The 20,490-nt window shown below is 35.5% G+C and overlaps 1 protein-coding gene across 7 annotated transcripts in view; it reads right to left on the bottom strand.

Moving 5' to 3' along the window:
- The window catches only part of PCDH7 (protocadherin 7), a 280,634-nt gene that overhangs the window by 10,507 nt on the left and 249,637 nt on the right, over nt 1–20,490 (bottom strand). The window lies entirely within an intron of this gene.

The raw sequence follows: 20,490 nt of genomic DNA, 5'->3' as shown, positions 1-20,490 counted from the left end.
GCAAAGTGATGGGACTGCAGGAGCTCCAAAGGAACTGAGTAGCTAGCAGCCATTACTAGCTCATCTCAGCTGTGTACTGTGCCACCCCTTTATTTTATTTCTTGTTATTAAGTATTTCATACTTCACCATACATTCATACCCCACACACATGGCTGCATAACTGTTTATCATAACCAACTGGGCCAAAAAAAGGGAAAACTGAGTCACTTGTGACTATGGACAAGAACTCAAAATAAGGTTCTTGTTGAATGTTGCTGTGTTTAAGAATTGTCTTTAAGGGAGAGCAGTGTTTTCTCTCTTTTATATCATTCAGTTTTCTTTTTCTTACCAAGTTCTTCTGCCACAAGGTACTAACTTTAACTTTTTATCTTGAGACCGAATAAAACGTTATATAATAATATATATTAAATATTAGTAATTCTTTCAGGAAAAATGGAATGAATACTGTTCTCCAGAGGTTTTCTGTGTGAGCTGTAGATTCTGTTATGTCATAGAACCTTACGGTTAAACTTAAACAGTAACTGTAAAATGTGCTGAAGATCTTTTAGTTTATATTACATTATTTTCAAGTGGGGGGAAGAGGGACAAAGAAGATGGAATTTGAGAAAGTTCTCCATGCTCTGCAGGCAAACACTCCTGTAAATAATGTAGAGGTCAACATGGAGCAGAAACAAACATCTTAACTACTTGTCTTTTTAGTAACTGTCACGAAGAAGTTGTGTTGTAAAATGAAAAACGGTAGTCACGGGAAGCTCCATTTAGGCTTTTATGTCACAGCAAAGAAACCTTATTCCACACAATGGAAAAAAAATACTCACTTATCTGTTTATGCCATACATGTTTCTCTCACAAATACACAAATAAATCTGTAATTTTACACACTTAATAATCCTAGGAAGAGCTGGGACAAAACCTACTTCAATTGAATTGGAAAGTACAAGAATGCATTTTCAATACAAACAGATCTATATGATGCATGGTCTACATGAATGCTAAAAATAGTAATTAAAACAATTCAACAGCATTGCATTAATGTACATTTTTCTGTTTGTCTAAAGTATCCTCCTGAAGAAATTGATTAGATTTTATAATATGTACTGCTCATCTTCATTAATCATGAAGCACAACATGAATATAAAGTCATGCAACTCAGATGTAAATGCTAATATTTTCACCTGTCACATAAAAATGAAATATTTTACTGATTAACTAGTTACCGAGTCATTTCTTTTATTCCATTTCAGTGGCCTGGGCCAGTGTCATTCTGTTCTTATAAGAATATAACACTTATAACACTTACTTTATAACCCTCAATTTATTCCTAAGAATGGGTAGAATCTATTCTTAATTAATGTCCACCTAAGTAAAACAACATATATATGTATATATAAATATGTATATAAATATATATATATATGTTACTGATTCTTCCTCATTGAGATGATGCAGGGGAGAGGGAGTGATTTTTTTTTTTTTAATATAGCAAGCACATGGAAAATATCTTCACACTTCAAAAAATTGAGAGACAAATAGAGAAAGATAATGAATCTCCCAGTGTGATTTATATCCTGCTCAAAGGGATTTTTTTTATTGATTTTTTCAGCTGTATGTGCAGATTACAGCTAGTGAATTAATTACAAACATCAGCTTAGAATGGTTACGTACTTATGACAGATTCATCTGGGTTATAGTCCATTAGTAATTAAGCACAGCACTAATTCACCTTGTGCATGCACAGTAGCTAGACTTTAATCATACACATGCATCATAAGGACATTATACAAAAAGATTAGAGAAAAGTATCACTTTATTTCACTATAGAATGTAAAAGTATAACATATATATATTTATTTGGATTATTAGGCTAATGGAAAGAATGGAAAAAGTCTGAATGAGACAAAACAGAGAAGAAAATATCAAGTTTTACTTGCAAAAGTAGTTCTAAGGCTGTCAGAAATAGCAATTTCGACTTTTTTTGTGGGAGTGGGAATTTAGTGTAGCCTGTAGCATGTATCATAGGTTTCTGACCCCTGGCTTTGACCCTGAGTATCCTGTAGAGTTTAATTCACTCATCAGTTATAGGAGGTAAGGTAAATTCTTAAATTATAAGTGGAACTGTGTCTTGATAAACTGTGGTATCCAAGTCAACATATTAGGCAAGAGCTATCTCTTATTCCTGAGATGAAGATGCTGGGTTTTTGGTTGTTCCACCAGCTAATAGGTAAGATTTTCTTAAGACTTCCTAAGCCACTTAATTGTATGGACAGTTGAGCGCATCCCTTTACATGTCTCTTGAGATATTTCTCTAAAATGTGAGATATTTCCTAGCCTAGTAAAGAAAGAATCTCAAGTGTCAGAAGTGACTGGAAGCACTTTTTAGTGAATCCATTCTCTTGGTTTAAGATGATTTAATATTGCAATTTTTCTCTTGCATTTTGCAGCACAATATTAAAATTGCTCAGTAAGTTTTCACTTGGCTTGGTTGCTAAAGTATATGCCTTTACCCCTAAAATCAAGTGATTTTAAGTTTCAGAAGATAAATAGAAGATTCCTATTCCTCAATTTGTTATATCTCTACATTTCTTATGAGGTTCAGTTCATATATTTTGGACTACCACTTCATAGCTTTTTCAAGAATGAATCAGATAATCTCCAGCTTGATATTCACTCATTTGAATATCAATAGGTTTCTTTCATGAGTTTATGCATTTAGTTAGACACCATTAAAACTGACAAAAGATTTGAAACTGGACAATGCTGAGCTTGTTCCACTTGCAATGCTTGAGCAAATTCTTGACAATAGTTAGAAAAAATAAATAAATTCTGATTATATCTGCTAGGTAGCATAAAACCCAATCAAGCAAAATACATTATATTAACAAGGAAGTTAAACGCCTGCTTTTAAGAGTACATATGCTGAAAAAAATAGATTAGTCTATTATATGTATTGATTACAGTATCTGAAAATAAAGTGGTCCTCTTGATTATCCCTACTGTAAATCCATAGACTCTCTCATTTCTGCTGAGCTACTCAATATCAGCCGTAGTGGTCAAAATCATTTAGTAACTGCTGGAGTATTCTGAGAATCTGAACAAAACATGGAAATCTAGTGGTTAAGGGGTCAAATACAGGAGATGGGCAGAACACAAAATTTAGAAGATGTAAACAAATTTACCAGACTGAATAAGACTGGTATGCACAATATACACAATCTGCAGATCTTATTTGACTTGATGGACAATTACTGCAAATGAGAAAGGAGTAAACTGTATTTTGGTGATTGTTTCAGACAAGTTTTTAGTAAATTAATTAACTGACTTTTATGAAGTTGCCTCCTATTGCCCCCACAATGACAAGAAGTACAAAAGCATTTCTGCTGTATCATGGCTAGATCACACAGTACATATGCTGTGCAGACATCTTCTTTCCAGGTCATTCAGAACATAGTTTCCCCAAATGAAAATATTCAGGAAAAAAAAAATAAAAAAATCACTGCACGGTATTTTTGTCTCTGGCTCCTTTCCAAGATCATAAGAGAGATGCCAGTTGGGATTGTAGTTCTTGTGAATGTAAAGCATTGCACTATTGCTATTTTTTTCATGTAATAGATTAAATATCAGATGATACAAATGACTTTTACTTAGGTCAACTTTGAAGTTGCAACCTGATGCAAAAAATTCTGTGTCCAAATATCGATCACTTGAGCCACCATAATTGTCAGAGGATGGGATTATTCCAGGTAAATTATTAAAAGGAATGTAATCCTAAATCCTAGCAGAAACTGGGCATAACACTACTACTGTACTATATACAGGAGTGAGCAGCATAGAGAGCTGATGACCATATGTCATGTCCCTTTGTAAACAAAGCACCTCAGAATTTTATCCAGTAAATTAGGCCTAGACTAAACATAGTAAATAAACTCAGAGGCCACAGCAGTGGATACCTGTGATTAGTTTATGAAACTTACACTTCAAGTTAGTTAATTCAATTGGACTGATGGCCTGTATCTATATTGCCACACACAGATTTTTTTTTTTTTAAATCACAGACGAGTAGCTGTCAAGTTAAAAAGGATCTGTTTACTTTTGAGAGATACTGATAGAAAGGAATTGTAATAATTAATGTTCCCTCAAAACTTTTGACCAAAAAAAATATTTATCAACATTAAAATTAACGTTGATTTTACTCTTCTCTTTGTGTGAATATATTTTGAGAATCCTAATTTTTATTAGACTGTTTATGTATACTCTCAAATCCCTTTCCCATCAGATATGTGAAAACTCACTGAATACGTGGCAGTGTAATAAACAGCTAAACAAACTCACAGTGCATGCTGTACCCCACCATAGATATGAACTACAAATGCATGTGTCTTGAGTGTTGTTAAACTTGTTTTGTGCATCTGCAACAGTATTTTATGAGGTTTTCTTTGTTTCTGTTTGCTGTACTTGCTTTGTGATGCTTTTAGTCATTGACAGTAGAGGAGGTACAGAAAGAGGTCAAAATTGACAGCAAAACTGAATCAGGACTTCTCATGCCAATGAAATAATGAAAAACAGCACTGTTCTTACAGCAACAATAATGAATATAAATAGACAAAAGGCTACTGGGAGAAAGAGCATAAGGCATCCATTTCAAGAAAAAGTCTTTTCCTGCCATCACAGATAGCAATGTGAACTGGCTAAATTAGGATGCCCTTTAAACAATTTTCATGCTTCAAGAAATGTCTGTGAAAGACAGGTCTTCCTTATTTTCCTTTAAAGGATCAGACTTAATAGGCTGAATTTTATTCATATTTTCTGTACCTTTATTTCTCATGCCAATCATTCCCAGATAAAATGAAAAAATCTGTTATCTCATCTTTGACAAAGTTCAATACTAACTATGAATGTTCTCTTCCCACCCTCCCCACCTCCCCAGAATTTTATTGTCTCAAGCACTCAAGCACACATATCCCTATCTCTTTACAGATAACATTAGAAGAGCGTAAGTACTGGCCAAATAATTGTCAAAGGATAATAAAGATTTGCACAACTCTTCTATCTGTTTCAAAACTAAATCCCTAAGTAAAATAAGTATAAATCCCTACGTATAAATCTGCATCAAAGTCATTTACTGGAATAGCTGTGTATATCTGATTTGCTTCTTATGTAAAAGGCTGGATGATTCATCCAAAGAAAGATTAAAGAAACAAATTTCTTTGCTTTTATGACTGGTACCACATTCTAAAACTAAAAGTTTAAAAGTCATTGGAGAGATACCATACCAATTATATTTCAAAACTTTATATGATTTTTGTCTGTCACTAAGTGATTCCATGGATTTAATATATTTTACACATTTGTTCAAAAGTAAGTAGAGAAGTATCTTTCTTCGAGTCAAAACTGTTTGAAAATAACTATATCTTCATCTGGAATAACAAAATAGCAATCTGTTACAATACTTAGGAACCTTATAATACTTTAATATAACTATATAACTATAATAAACCTTAGGAACTACAATACTTAGGAACCTTATAATACTTTAAGAATAATTCTCGTTAATTTATAATATATCGGTAGACTGGAAGCTGGGAAATGTTGTGCCGATTTACAAGAAGGGTCAGAAAGAAGACCCTAGCAACTACAGGCCTGTCAGTCTCACGTCAGTGCCTGGTAAAATCATGGAGAAGATGGTTCTCGAACTTATTGAGGCACACCTGGGGGACAAAGCAGTCATTGGTCCCAGCCAGCATGGGTTTGTGAAGGGTAGGTCCTGCCTAACTAACCTAATTTCCTTTTATGATAAGATCACCCGTATGATGGACCAAGGGAAACCAGCTGATGTGATTTTTTTTGGACTTCAGCAAGGCTTTTGACACGGTTTCCCATAGGATCCTACTGGACAAAATGTCCACCATACAGCTAAATAAAAACATCATACGATGGGTGAGCAATTGGCTAACGGGCAGGGCCCAAAGGGTTATGGTAAATGGGGCTGTGTCAGGCTGGCGGGCGGTCACCAGTGGGGTCCCTCAAGGCTCCATTTTAGGGCCGGTACTTTTCAATATTTTTATAAACGATCTGGATGTAGGACTAGAAGGTATTTTGAGCAAGTTTGCTGATGACACCAAACTTGGAGGAGTTGTGGACTCGAATGAGGGTGGAAAGGCCTTGCAGAGGGATCTGGATAGGTTGGAGAGCTGGGAGATCACCAACCGCATGAAGTTCAATAAGAGCAAGTGCCGGGTCCTGCACCTGGGACGGGGTAACCCTGGCTGCACGTACAGACTGGGCGATGAGACGCTGGAGAGCAGCCTAGAAGAGAGGGATCTGGGGGTCGTGGTAGACAGCAAGTTGAATATGAGCCAGCAGTGTGCCCTGGCGGCCAGGAGGGCCAACCGTGTCCTGGGGTGCATCAAGCACGGCATCGCTAGTAGGTCAAGGGAGGTGATTGTCCCGCTCTACTCTGCGCTGGTGCGGCCTCACCTCGAGTACTGTGTGCAGTTCTGGGCACCACAGTATAAAAAGGACATGAAACTGTTGGAGAGTGTCCAGAGGAGGGCTACGAAGATGGTGAAAGGCCTGGAGGGGAAGACGTACGAGGAACGGTTGAGGTCACTGGGCCTGTTCAGCCTGGAGAAGAGGAGGCTGAGGGGAGACCTCATCACAGTCTACAACTTCCTCGTAAGGGGGTGTCGAGAGGCAGGAGACCTTTTCTCCATTAACACCAGTGACAGGACCCGCGGGAACGGGGTTAAGCTGAGGCAGGGGAAATTTAGGCTTGACATCAGGAGGGGGTTCTTCACAGAGAGGGTGGTTGCACATTGGAACAGGCTCCCCAGGGAAGTGGTCACTGCACCGAGCCTGTCTGAATTTAAGAAGAGATTGGACTGTGCACTTAGTCACATGGTCTGAACTTTTGGGTAGACCTGTGCGGTATCAAGAGTTGGACTTGATGATCCTTAAGGGTCCCTTCCAACTCAGGATATTCTATGATTCTATGATTCTATTCATACAGAGGTTTTAATCTGAATTAGTATTTAAAGAAATACCTTATATTTCAAATTTCTATAGGTAAAAGTGAAGAAAAAGGAAGAAGGAGAAGGATAGGAATAAAATGTCCTTGTTAACGTTGCAAAAAAAAGCATGTATTATTTAACTTCTCAGTTGTTAGTTTCTCATTTATTATACTTCAGCGTATGATTATTTTTTTTTTCTAGCTGCAGGCATCTCTGAATCTGCAAAACAATGCTTATGTAGTTTTCTACAATAATTGGCATTTTGAAAACTCCCTTCAGAATTCTAAAATTATTTTAAGACCTAACCTACAGAGCTTAATTCTCTGGCCTAACTGGTCAGAGAAGTAAGCAATGGCTCTAACTATACATGTTACATGTATACATGTTTTAGGTTGGAAATTAGGAGACATTTCTTCTCAGAAGGAGCAGTCAGGCATTGGAATGGGTTGCCCAGGGAAGTGGTGGCATCACCATCCCAGGGTGTGTTCAGGGAAGGGTTGGACCTGGTGTTTAGGGACATGATTTAGTGGTGACATTGGTGGTAGGGGGATGATCTTGAAAGATGATATTGAAGGTCTTTTCTGACCTTAATGGTTCCGTGATTCTATGATTGTATGTCTGGGAAGATTTCTCAGGGGTTCAGGTCTACCTAATCTTTCAGGAAAAAGTAATAGAAACCTAACACACATCTTTCATGAGATGCCCTACACCATCTGCACACAACATTTGGAAAACTAGTCAATACAACTTCATTTAAATTTCCAAAAAGCACAAAAAATTTGCATATCCAGAGACCAACCTCATCATACTACCAAGACATACTTTGAATTTGATATTTCTCCCATCAATAAAAAGCTCAAATTCAAAGTAAGCAAATAATGCTAATGGCATGCCACAAATCTGTGTTGTGTATGATCTAGATCCGTTCCAACAACAGCCACTGACAATTTCAGTTGAACAAGAAGGCAAGATTAGGTCCCCTGAGATTTGTGTTTTTCATCTTAACTATTGTAAAGGAGATTAAAATGTATGCAACTCTAAACTTCTTTGTCAAGGCATTAACACCAACAACCTACCTAAATCACAGATAATTTCTACGTCCAAAACGATAATAGAACTTCCCCACACAGGTACGTTAAAGATGGTATCAGGAGTTACTATATTTGACTGTATCTGTGCCACTAACTTTACAAGGTCAGTGACGATGAAATACCAGGATACAAAATATAAGATTAAAAAGTGTTAGTTTCTAGTTTGCTGTATATGTACTATATAGTGTATATTCAGTTCAAGAGTGTAAAGCTGCTCAGTCAAGACTTAGGTGTGTGTTTTTCTGACTGATGAACTTTAGGTCAAGTGGAACTCTTAAGAGGAAATGGAAGATTGTTCCCTTCTTAAATGCAACTAAACTTGATGAACTGAAAGAAGTTTCTGCATCTCACAGGGGAACACATGTCCCTGCCCCCAAAATTCTAGATTTACAGGTGATACAGAGAAAGAGACTTTTGTAGAGACTTCAATGAGACTTTAGAGTTTATACCGTATAGGAGAGGCCACAAATTGCTTGAATAGATAGTCTGTAAGGAAAAGGTATTAAAGAGGAGTGGGAAGATGCGCTTTCAGACCTTTATATTTCTGTCTCACTCAGCAGTCCTTGTTTTCACTATTAAAAAAGAAAAAAAAAGTTTTCGGTTTATTACTTGATGGTCTAATAAGTTATGGCTTCAGAAATTATGATGTTTTTAGCATCTCTTGGTGTGTTATTTACACTGCAAGACTGAATCAAGCAGTCCATTGAACAAAAATTTAAATAAATGAGCATTAGGAAATCAACAGGTACTAATTTATGAAGATACCACACACACACACACACACAAAGAAGAAAAAGAAGAAATTAAGCTACCTCCGGAGCCACATCAACCTAGGGGCTAAACCCCTAAAAGCTCACTAGCCAGAAACTTAGTCTGATAATGCAAAATAAATTCTGGCTTTATTCAAAAAATTGAGTTTTGCAGTTGCAGTGATTTATCTGTTGATGGTAATACAAGGTTTAAACTGTTAATACGAGGTTCAAACTGATTATAATAGAAATTCATCCTAATCCCTTCATCAGGGAGTAACATTGTAATTAACTCAGTATATAATCTGTAGGCAAATTCAATTTGTAAGAAAACAAATGCCTCCTATATCATTCCCGTTTTACGAATACTATGTTCCATCCTATTAAGAATACAAATTGCAAGGTATATATACCTACTTGCTGGTGGAACAGGATTGACAGAATACAGAAAAATATTGAATCTTATATGAGATTACACACGAAAAAAGAAGAAAACTAAAGCTTACTGGATAGAAAAACATCTTCAAATAATTGAGACTAATTTCCAGCAACTTCCTTCTCTTCTATGAAATTGAAATGCAAACAACATTCTTAATTGTGTACTGCACATAATGTTCTACTTTGACTTTTCTACTGTTCCACTAGGATGCTGTCAGGTGTTTTTTTTGTTTTGTTTTGCTTTGTTTTTTTATGGATAGCAAGAGAAATTTAAAAAGAAAATGAAAGAGGCATAGAGGCATTGTAAAGCTTATGCTTATAAAGTTTGCTTACCTATCCAAAAAATAAAAAAAAAATTAAAAAAAATTAAAAAAATAAAATAAAAAGGAGTGAGAGAGAGAGAAAGAAAGGAATCATTAAAGAAAAGTTTAGAGGAAATCAACTTTTACCTAATAGGAGATAAGCAATTATAATGCAATTTATGTTGTGTTTTGAATAGGTGTCCCAGACAGTAAACATGACTATTACTCCAAATACCAAATAGTATAATTACCTTCTTCACACTTCATATTCTGTTGTTCATCAAATGAAATGCTAAACAAGCTAACTCCAGGTAGTTCTGCAAATCTAGATTAAAATAAATGTATTATCAATAACTACAGGTCAGCTTATTTCATGAAAATCTATCAGGTACCCAACACATCAAAGCACTTACACAGCCATTCTTTCCTACTCTTTGTTTTTAATTATAAGGTTCGTCTCCACAGGAAACAATTCTAAAGAGAATTGAAACAATTTATTTTAAAGGCTGTAAACATCAGAAGGATTCTGCCTAATACATTCTGATATGCAGAATATCTTAACACCTCACATCTTGTAACAGACACATACACAACCCTTTTCCAGGTAGATACTAATTTGAAAACACAGCCCTTCACACTAACTTCCCAAATGGATTGCTTACTATTAGTAAGCACGATCTCAATTTAAAAAAAAGAAAACAATCTTTCATTGACCAAATACAATTTGACTGTTAAAAGTTATAATTTTCTAATGCCTAACCGAAAGACATATTTTGAATTTCCCATATGATAAATACTGAGAAATAAATGAGGTTGCAGGTAGAACTTTTTTTTTCCCCATACACAGAGAAGAACTTGTGTGAAAATTCTTAGATATGGAGAAAACAATTTCAAACAAAAGCAAACATGTCTGTGTTAAGTCACAGTGACAGTATTAGAAATATTTAACTTGTTCCGAACGTACATGCTTTCTGAGTTCTTCTGTGCATACTGAATTTAAACTCAACCTTTCATTTTCATATTTTTAAAGCTGTATCAGCATATTTCAGGGAACAAAAATGTTTATGGGTTTGCATTATTAATATTTTTTGTACTATTTGCCATGACATTCAGCACCGATCCTCTGCAAGACCTTTGATTTTATCACCCCCTATTTGAAACAAATCAAAACCCTGTCATGAAAATATTCTGGTTTACAACTAGCCAGTAAGGACTACTAAAATGGAAGTTTCACATACAAAATACGTGGTGGCTTAGCTTAATCTTGGTACAGATTTTTTTTTAATGCAACTGATAGCTCAAGTCATCATGTCTGTGTTTTAACTTGGTTATCTTACACATAACTCCACACTCTCCCAAGTACCCAAATAGTGTGATGCGAGTGTTAAATTTTCTTATAGAAGAGATCAGGAGTATATTCCGACTCTCCAGCTGAATGTTAGGCATTCTTCTACAAGGGGAGGAAGGGACTTGTGATCAGAATCGCACCAGGAAAAATTGTATGCTCTGGATTTGAATCCCCTTAGGCTAAATATAGTACTTGCAACTTTCAATAGCTGTGCTTGAATGAAACTGTCTGTGGTTTCTACTGTGATTTTAAGATATGTGCTGAGTTCATGAGTTTTATGAGCACTCAGAACTTAACAGCTCTTTTCTGCCTGGTTTCTGGATGTTACCGGAGCATGGATTTCTAGATGAAATCATTTTGTAATTTGGAATCTTAACGTACGTTCATAGGTAAGTTTGTGATTCAAAACACAATCACAAACAAGGTAGCTTCTAAAAGATTAGCTTTCTGAACCTCTTTCGTAGGCACATGTGCCTAAATCCCAATTTCAGAGACAAAATAGTGCTGTTGGTCTCTCCCATTTGCCTGCGTGAACCAGTCATTAAAGTTTTGTCTGGCACTAAAATGGACAAAACAGTGCTAAGTTTTTTAGTTTGAAAATGGCAAGGTCTAGAGCTGCTCGCTCACACAAAGGTTGGAAGGGACCTTAAAGATCATCTAGTTCCAGCCCCCCTGCCATAGGCAGCGATGCCACACACTAGATCAGGTTGCTCAGGGTCTGACCCAACTTGGCCTTGAGTGCCTTCAGGGATGGGGAATCTACAGCTTCTCTGGACAACCTGTTCCAGTGCCTTACCACCCTCTGAATGAAGAATTTCTTCCTAACATTTCATTTAAATCTCCCCTCTTTTACTTTAAAACCATTCCTCCTTGCCCTATCACTACTTGCCTGTGTAAAAAGTTGTTCTCCATCTGTTTTATAAAGCTCCCTAAAGTACTAAAAGGCTGCAATGAGGTATCTCTCGAGCCTTTTCTTCTCCAGGCTGAACATACACAGTTCTCTCAGCCTTTCCTCATAGCAGATGTACTCCAACCCCTTGATCATCTTCGTGGCCCTCCTCTGGACCCGTTCTAACAGATCCACATCCTTCTTGTGCTGGGAGCCCCAGACCTGGATGCAGTACTCCAGGTGGGGCCTCACAAGGGCAGAGTAGACATTTTGAACTTCATTAGGTTCACATGGGTTCACTTTTCAAGCTTGTCCAGCTTGTCCATAATACTGGTAATTAAACTCTAAAGCAAATACTAAATTTTGAGCTGCAATAATTATGAACATTTTCTCTAGGGTTCAATATCAGTTACTTATTTCGATTAATTGAAGGTATGACACCTTCAATAACATTTCAAAAAAAGAGATGGTTAAATTCAGCTGAGTTTATTAACAAAGCCTTTGCCCCTCAAAAGACTAAAACTTAGCTTATTACCACCTTGTTCTGCACAGGTTAATAGCAAGTCCATAGCCATCATCTCCCCTTGCAAAATATTCAATATCCTGCAATAAAGTCTTTTAAACTAAATATAAAATGACAACTGATTAGAGATCTGTCAGCCTGAACAGGAATACTTGACACATAGTTTCTAGCTCAATTTCAAGTCCGTTAGTTTCCATAATTGCACAAATGAAACCCGTGTCTATTTTTCTAAGATGTTACTGCTATGAGCAAATAAGGGCTGTCATTCACTTATTAACATGATCTAAAAGTAATACAATGAATGCTCGCCATTTGATTGGCCAACTTATTCCTTCGTGAACCAATACCATATGTTTTGCTAGACATTTTGAATTCCTCAGAGGGATCTGCATTAGTCACACTGGCTCATGAAAAGCAATCCTTCTCTGTGCCAGTCTCTACTTCTGTCAGCTTACTCTAGTCTCCTAACATTAACCAGCATCTCACTAACCAGCATGACTAAACATGAGTTACAAGAGTACTGGAAGTAGTCTGACTAAGCTGATATTCATTTAATATTTCCCATCAGATGGCTAGACAAATTACATTGAGAGTTTAATGATTTTAAACCTTCAGAGAGAAGGGTTTGTCAGAGAGAGAAGTTAATGTTAACAGTTAGGCCGCACACGTAGGCATCCAGGACTACCACTAATTAATTTACTTGCAGGCATTGCAATGTCAGTACTTATTCGATTAAAAAATATAAATAAATAAATACTTAGACTCAGCTTCTCTGGCCAGAAAGTACCATTATGATCTTCCAGACAGTTCCCTAAATGAGTAAATTGAGGATTTCCCACCTCCCAGATGCAAGGTTAAAGTGTGTCTTCTAGAAAGCAATATATTTTAGACTCCAAACAATGTTAAGTTTTTTATAACTTCTAGTAAATTGTTATTTTAATTATTTTACTCTTCCTTCCCTTACTCTTACAAGCTCTTTGGAGGCATTTGCTTCATTTTTCCTTGTATACTGGGAACAGCATGAGTCATACCACACACACACATGTTCTAGGTATGCTTGGAAATGTAACTCCTGCCATTATAAACAGATTCTTACCACGTCTGTAATATGCATTTACCCATTACTTACCCAACAAATATCCCCTATTGCATTTTAAGACGCATCTTTGTTCCGCTTTAATTACAAAACTGAAAAATCTATCTTACCATATAGAGTATACATACTGCAGTATCCTTCCCGTTTCCTATGTACTAAGTATTCGTCCTGATTTTTTTATGCCTTTGTTGTCTCTGAGCTGAATCATGTTACCAGAAGTGTTTGTTTCACAGACAGTAGAATTTAATTGTACATCTCAAATATTTTTCTCTATGTTAGTGCAAAACACAAAACAAACAAATAAACAAAAAACCAACCAAACAACCAAAATACGAAAGAAATAGGAAAGGCTGTTTGATCACTGCTTAGCCTGAAAGCCATATTGCTCTGTTACTATACTCATATCATTATGGACTTACTGCAGATGTTTGTTTAGAAAAGGCATGCTATGTAAACACTTCAGTCTATGTACAAATTGATTCATAAGTACTTCATTAAAAAACAACAGAATCTAAGTTTTTAAAAATTATTATTTCCAATTTTCTTAAGACTTTTCTATACTAAGTAACACACTAATCTTTGCCAGTGAATATTAATACATGTTTGATTACTTTCAATTTCTCTGAGTAAAACATAATTTGCTGAGAGCAAATAAACACAGATGAACATGCAGTTTCCCAGCAAATAACAAAAACAGTCAGTGAGGCAAAAGCCATTAGAAGTTTTCAATCCATAACTAGCAATTAAGAACTCTTCTTCTCATTTAAATAGATGTTCTCCAGAAAGGATGCTAGACATTGTAGTCTCACATTGATTCTTCCCATGGATAAAACAATTCCCCCACCACACACACATTCCTGCTGTATTATGCCATATGAAACAATCTGTATTTCAGTCATAATGTTTTAGCAACACATTACATTGTACAAATGCAAAAAAAAAACTTTCAAACAATATTGTAGTCACAATAGTGTATCAGATTCTGTGATTCTGTAAAACAATGCAGAGTATTATCAACTGACAGATCCTCAGTCTAACACCCTGATTTGTATTTCTATTCTGAATCAAATGACAAACAAACATTTGTGCCATAACCACATATTAACTGTCTGTCTTGCCCCTCTACCAACACACACACTTCCTAGAACTAATTTCTGTGTTTGTTTCTAACTTTTCTCTATGTTGGCAAATTTTTTGCTTGAGCTGGCACTAGTCAATCAATACATTTCCACTTCAGCTGTTCAAGCAGCAGCTAGCAGGGCAGCCACAACAAACACAGTTCTGGCAGCTTCTAATGTGTGTCCCTGCCTGTTTTTCAGATGCTATTTACACAGTGTTTACATGTAGACCACGTAGCTTTTATAAAGCTCAGAGCTTGGATTTTAAATGGAAAGCTTATTAAGCACAGGAGCCTCTCAAATTAAATCATAATAAGTAGCTACTTAAAATGCTTTGGAAGACTGAATCCACAGTAATATATTTTTATACACAGATAGTGTTTGCCTAAAAATAAATAAATAAATAAATAAATAATGAAATACCAAATGCAATCGGTGAGATGTACTGGACACAAGAGCATTACTGCTGCACCATTTGCCTACAGTAGAAAAAACAAGCCTTTCTTGTCTTAATTTAATTTTGCATAGGAAATGTTGAGCACACAAATAAAACAAAAACACAAATGAATATAATTTCCTTAACTAAATCTCCAATAATAAGAAAAAATTTAATAGGTTTCTACTGTTAATTTTTATTCCTTGCCCAGTAATTCCAGGTAAACCAATCTGGACTGTTTCTAAAACCAGATAGCTTTTCTTTCTGTTCCCCAACTTCTTCCATCCCCCAAACTTCAAGGACTTGCTCAGAGTTTGAGTGTGCAGAACCAATGCTTTAACATTTTTCTATTTCCTCTTCAGTTTACTCACCTTCCAATGTCTGTAGCAATAACATAAGCTCTAGGAAAACCCAGACTTACTCTTTACATTTACATTGTGACTGTCTCTTCACTCTCTTTTCTAGTCCAGCATTGCACAGAGAGTATTCATTTAAAATAGACATAAATATACATCCTACAAAGGTATGACCCTGCAATGGCCCCCTGAATCCAATAAACCTTTTGCATCAATGCCATTCTGTTCAGAGCAGAACACTGCTAACAGAATTACCATTTCACTGTGCTCTTAGGGGATAAGGTTCACACATGCAAGCAAAAAAAAATATCTTACAGAATGAGTTTGGGAAGTTTGGTTTAAGCAGCAAATTACTTCACTGAGAATTGAAATGTTCTTGGAATATGTACCCCTGAAAGGGCATATGAGAAGGATGAATACAGAAGTTAAAATGTTGATCCCTGAAGATAAATGCGACGTCTTAAATTTTTAAAAAGATTTTTTGTTGTTGTTTATAGTTTTAATTGCACTTTGAGCAGTTTTCATTAGTAATGGATGATATTTTTGCAACATTAATAATTTCTAATAGATAGCAGTTACATTGCAAAAATACGTCCGTAATATTGTGGTTATTAATTGCAGACTAAAATGAGTTTCATGCAAGAGACAGCAAACCTAACTTCTTTACTAAATTATGTTTTTCTGTATATCCTAGTAAGTAAAATAATATCAAACACATTGAGATTTACATATACAATCTGTTAACCTTACATGACTTCAAACGCTTGACTAGTTAAACATTCAAGAGATCATGGTGAGGTCTACGTAAATGTAATATATATTGCCAAGAGAATATAAAATTATATTAATATTATGCTCTTTTTTTTTTGGCAAGACCTCCACTTCAAAACTCAAAGTCTTTTCCCTGTATAATTGACAGCAATGTCTATGAACACAGTTTAGGGAAACTTTTTATGCTGCTCTGGAGATGGTGGTTCAGAAGCCAGCAGATAATTAAATGCATGGGATGGATGTTACTGAGTGGTTAATGAATGTAAAATTTCCTTTAACACTTCAAATTTAAAGTCACTTTAGTTCTTATAAGTCTTGCAGGAGTACAATTGGCTTAACTTTTTCTCCAATACAGCTACTTCATTCTATTACTTCCATTTCTATTTTCAATCTGGATTTTCATACAGTTTAGAATTATGCATGACAAAAGGAATTAGTGATACCAGATAGCCAACACCAAAACACTTGGTGAAAACTGAGTGTTTTGTTGTTGTTGTTTTGTTTCTGTTGTTTTGTTTTTAGCTTTCAGCCGTAGCAGTATGTGTAAGTATTTGATGACCTAACGGAATGATCTGTTAATGCCAGGACACCAATTGTCAGTAAAATTAATCTGAACAATTCTGACACTATACTGCTAGGATGATATACAAATAAGTCACCTCATTATGAACTATAACTAGCTTTTAGGTCTGTTGTACGCTAATTTCCTACATGTCATTTAATTAACAGAAAACACATTCTACTGTTAAGAAAAACAAACAAGAAATAACAAAGGTCCATTATAATTTCATATTCTCTGTTTTGCTGACTTGAATCCATACTTGGTACTCCATAATTATGCATATGCAAATTATTGATGTTACAGTATATATATTTATGTAAGTACAAAGGGATAAAAAACCAAAAACAAACAAACAAAAAAAACAACTACCATAATTCTTTCAGAAAGTCAAAAAACAAAACAGAACAAAACAAAACAAGAACTTTCAATGGAATCCACAGAAGGAGACAACAAAATTATAGAAAGGACAAATTTTAGTTTAAAACAGTAAACAAAGTTAAATGTGCAACCCTGACATTTCTTTGTTTTGTCATCTTTCCTAGGTAATTCCAGTCTTTCTCCCTTGTATGCAGTCCCTTCTTTCTGGCTTTCAGTGTATTAGTTGCACTAGAAAAGTATTTTTGGAATCCTTTCTATAGAATTTTCTGGCCTTCAAGGAATTCCTTCAAGGAATCTCTGTTGAGCGTCCCCATAACAAGCAGCAACAAACTCAGGAAACTTACAAATAGCAGAGACAATATTCATTATATAAAGCTTTCAGAGAGAACATCTTTCTCCCTCAACCGATCAGTGTACATGTACACCGTGTTAGTATTCAAGAACCATTTCCATTTCTTTAGGTCTTTAAGACTGCAATCCGTATTTTGGATTGTAAATCTAAATAATACAGGAAATTTTCCTATTGAATTTAATGAGTTTTCAGAAGAAAGAATATTAACTGTCCCAATATTTATCCAACAGATAAATTTTAATATTTAACCAACAAACCCAAGAAAAATAAACCCTGAAAAATCAATTCTATCATTTCACAGGAAAAAAAATATCTTAGACATAACCACAATTCCTACCCAGGTTCTACATATAATTGTTTTCAAGGTGTTATCTTCTATTTTCTGAAAGTTGGAAAGTGATTATCTGCCTGCTCTACCTTGGTTCCCCAAGATCATTTTACACTATATTTACATACTAGATTTAACTGAATTGCTCCCAAACACTCTTTTTTCCAAAGTCAGTCTTCCTTGCATTATCAGCTGAACTTGCACATTTTTCAGACCTGCTGATTTCAATTCATGTTGTCTCCTAAATTATTTACAGATTAGTCTATCCTGTAGTTTTTCTTTTCTCCCTTGATAATAAATCTTCTAGCATTCAGTTACCTTCTTCTCATGGCCAAAGCTTCTCCCGATTCTTCTGAAACATTGAATTCTAAACAGTATAAAATCTGGTCAAATTGATCAGACAGACATTGACCACATCACCCTCTCACACTATCTCTGCTTCCTGTTAGGCTGTGTAACAGGGTACTACTGTAGGAACACTTTCAGCCTTTCATTCACTAACTGCAAGCCTACTTTGCCTTTAATCATTTACCCGACCTGCTGTTCCCTATTGGACAAACTCACCTTTCTCCAAGACATTTGAAGTCCTTTTTAACAATTAATTAATGATCTTGTCCATCCATTTTCCCTCATATATATCATATATCATATGTAAATAAAGTCTATCCTGAATTGGCACCAATCCCATCATCTGCTTTACCTACTGCACTCAGAAACACAGAAATAAAACTAAATAAGCCAATGATTTGCACTGCTTGTGTATTTATTATTATAAGTTATTATAAATTGTGTTCTGTCTTCACCATAAGCAGTGTCTCAGCAGTTGCCACTTCTACCCAGGTAATGTCTTGTCTCTATCAAGAGTCTAGATTGGTAAAGAACACAACCTTCTCCAGAGACTTCTTTCAAGGTTTTCATTTTCCCCACATTCTTTCCCATCTTCAAAAAATAACAATTAAAATGAGATGTTGAGGAAAATTATGTTTTGCAACATTTCAGTTACCTTTATCTGAGAAGAGTTCAGCATGCCCCTAAGCAAGTTCATCTCTTAATACTAAACATCGGGAATACCAGCACTCAGAATTTTACATTTTCTTATGTATCCAACACAGTTAACTTGACCTTCTTGATTACATTTAAAAAATACTTAAAAAAAAAAAAAAAATCTCTCAAAACAAAAAGTAGCAGGGATTTTGAGTTTTGTTCATTTTTGTTTAACTCTCCTAGCATGGTTTTGCTTTATAAGGAGTTGGAATTGTTTTCCTGTGGCTTTGAGCATTAAGAATGCTAAAAAGAAAATGTTTCTTATTTAGGAGGTAGAGAGGGAAAACAGGTGCAAGAACCACAGGTATGTCTCAAGAGGGAGCTTTTCCAGTGGTACAACAAAGTATTAATTGAAGGGAAAAATACAAGCAACCAACAAAACAAAACACAAGAACAACAACAAAAAATCAAGCCTAGGGATAACTGCATCTCATACCTGCACTTTTAAGTCAGATGATACCATGAGGCAACTAGCCTTGTTCCCTTCACTCCCAAGTGCATGGGCAGCGTGCATAAAAACATGACAGACTTACGCAATGCTGTGAATGCTATTGCATCTTAAGGAATAGATATAAGCCATTATCTGTGCTTCATTAAGATGTCTACATGCAGGATATCCCTATCCAACCTTCCTATGCAAATGCTGAGCTTTTCTGGATATCAGTATCAATCAAGCAAAGGAGAAAGGAAAACTGCACACACCTTCATAGTTCTTCATATTACCTTAATTCCTGAAGCTTATCCCCGATTTTCATTTATTTTTATTTTTTTTATTTTTTATTTTTCCTGGGATAGGAATAGCAGGGAAAAAAGCAGGGAATTAAGAAATCTTGAAGAGTTATCTTTCTTCCTATTAGAATGCTATCAGCATTATGTGAGGCAATATGAACTAATATATATGCAGAAAATTAGAATATAAATGATTAAGTAGTTGTAAGACTCTTCAGTGGTACATCTCTAAACTGAAATGTAATGCAGTTATACGCTCTGAGCTCAAATAGTCAGATAAGAGCATACACACCCTTTAAACAACTGGCAATGAGACTCTAGTGGGGATGTCACCATGGCACTTTGCTGGTCAGACAGATCAGACTTATTTGTTACATCTTCCTTAACTCTGGAGGAGAATCATGGCATGAATTCAAATAAGCTTTAGATTTACTTCAGAAAATCTACTTCACTGGCATATTTAATATTATTTTTCTATCATATTAGTTTTCAAGAAGGACTTAAGTCTGTTCCAGATCACACCACCTATTGCTCTGTTGAACTGGCACTTGGTTACTTTTGCTTTAACTTAGGGGGATAAGCAATTTTAAAAACAATAATCTGAGACAAACTGCAAGTGAAACCTGTCTCCCAGATACTTAAAACAGATGATGGGAGGACGTGAGTATGTAGAGTTCACAGACCAGTAATGGAGTCCTAATGCCATAATCACGTCACAATTAGAAGAAAAAAAAAAAAAAAGAAGATACATAAAAAGAGGTTAGTCTGGAGATAAATTCACTTAAACTCTGTGCCAGAGCTTTGTGTGCTGCCTTACTAATCAAGATATTTATTTTCCTTGATAACAATAAAAGAACAAAATGTGAAAAATGCTGACGCAATCAAAGGTACACATGATGTGCCAACACTCGGCCACTAGAAGATAAAGACTGCTATGCAGACCTTCAAATGTTAAATGGAAAGATCACTGCC

This window comes from Anser cygnoides, chromosome 4 (genome assembly GCF_040182565.1).
Source record: "Anser cygnoides isolate HZ-2024a breed goose chromosome 4, Taihu_goose_T2T_genome, whole genome shotgun sequence".
Classification (NCBI taxonomy): Eukaryota; Metazoa; Chordata; class Aves; order Anseriformes; family Anatidae; genus Anser; species Anser cygnoides.
This window is presented reverse-complemented; position numbering and strand designations above follow the sequence as displayed.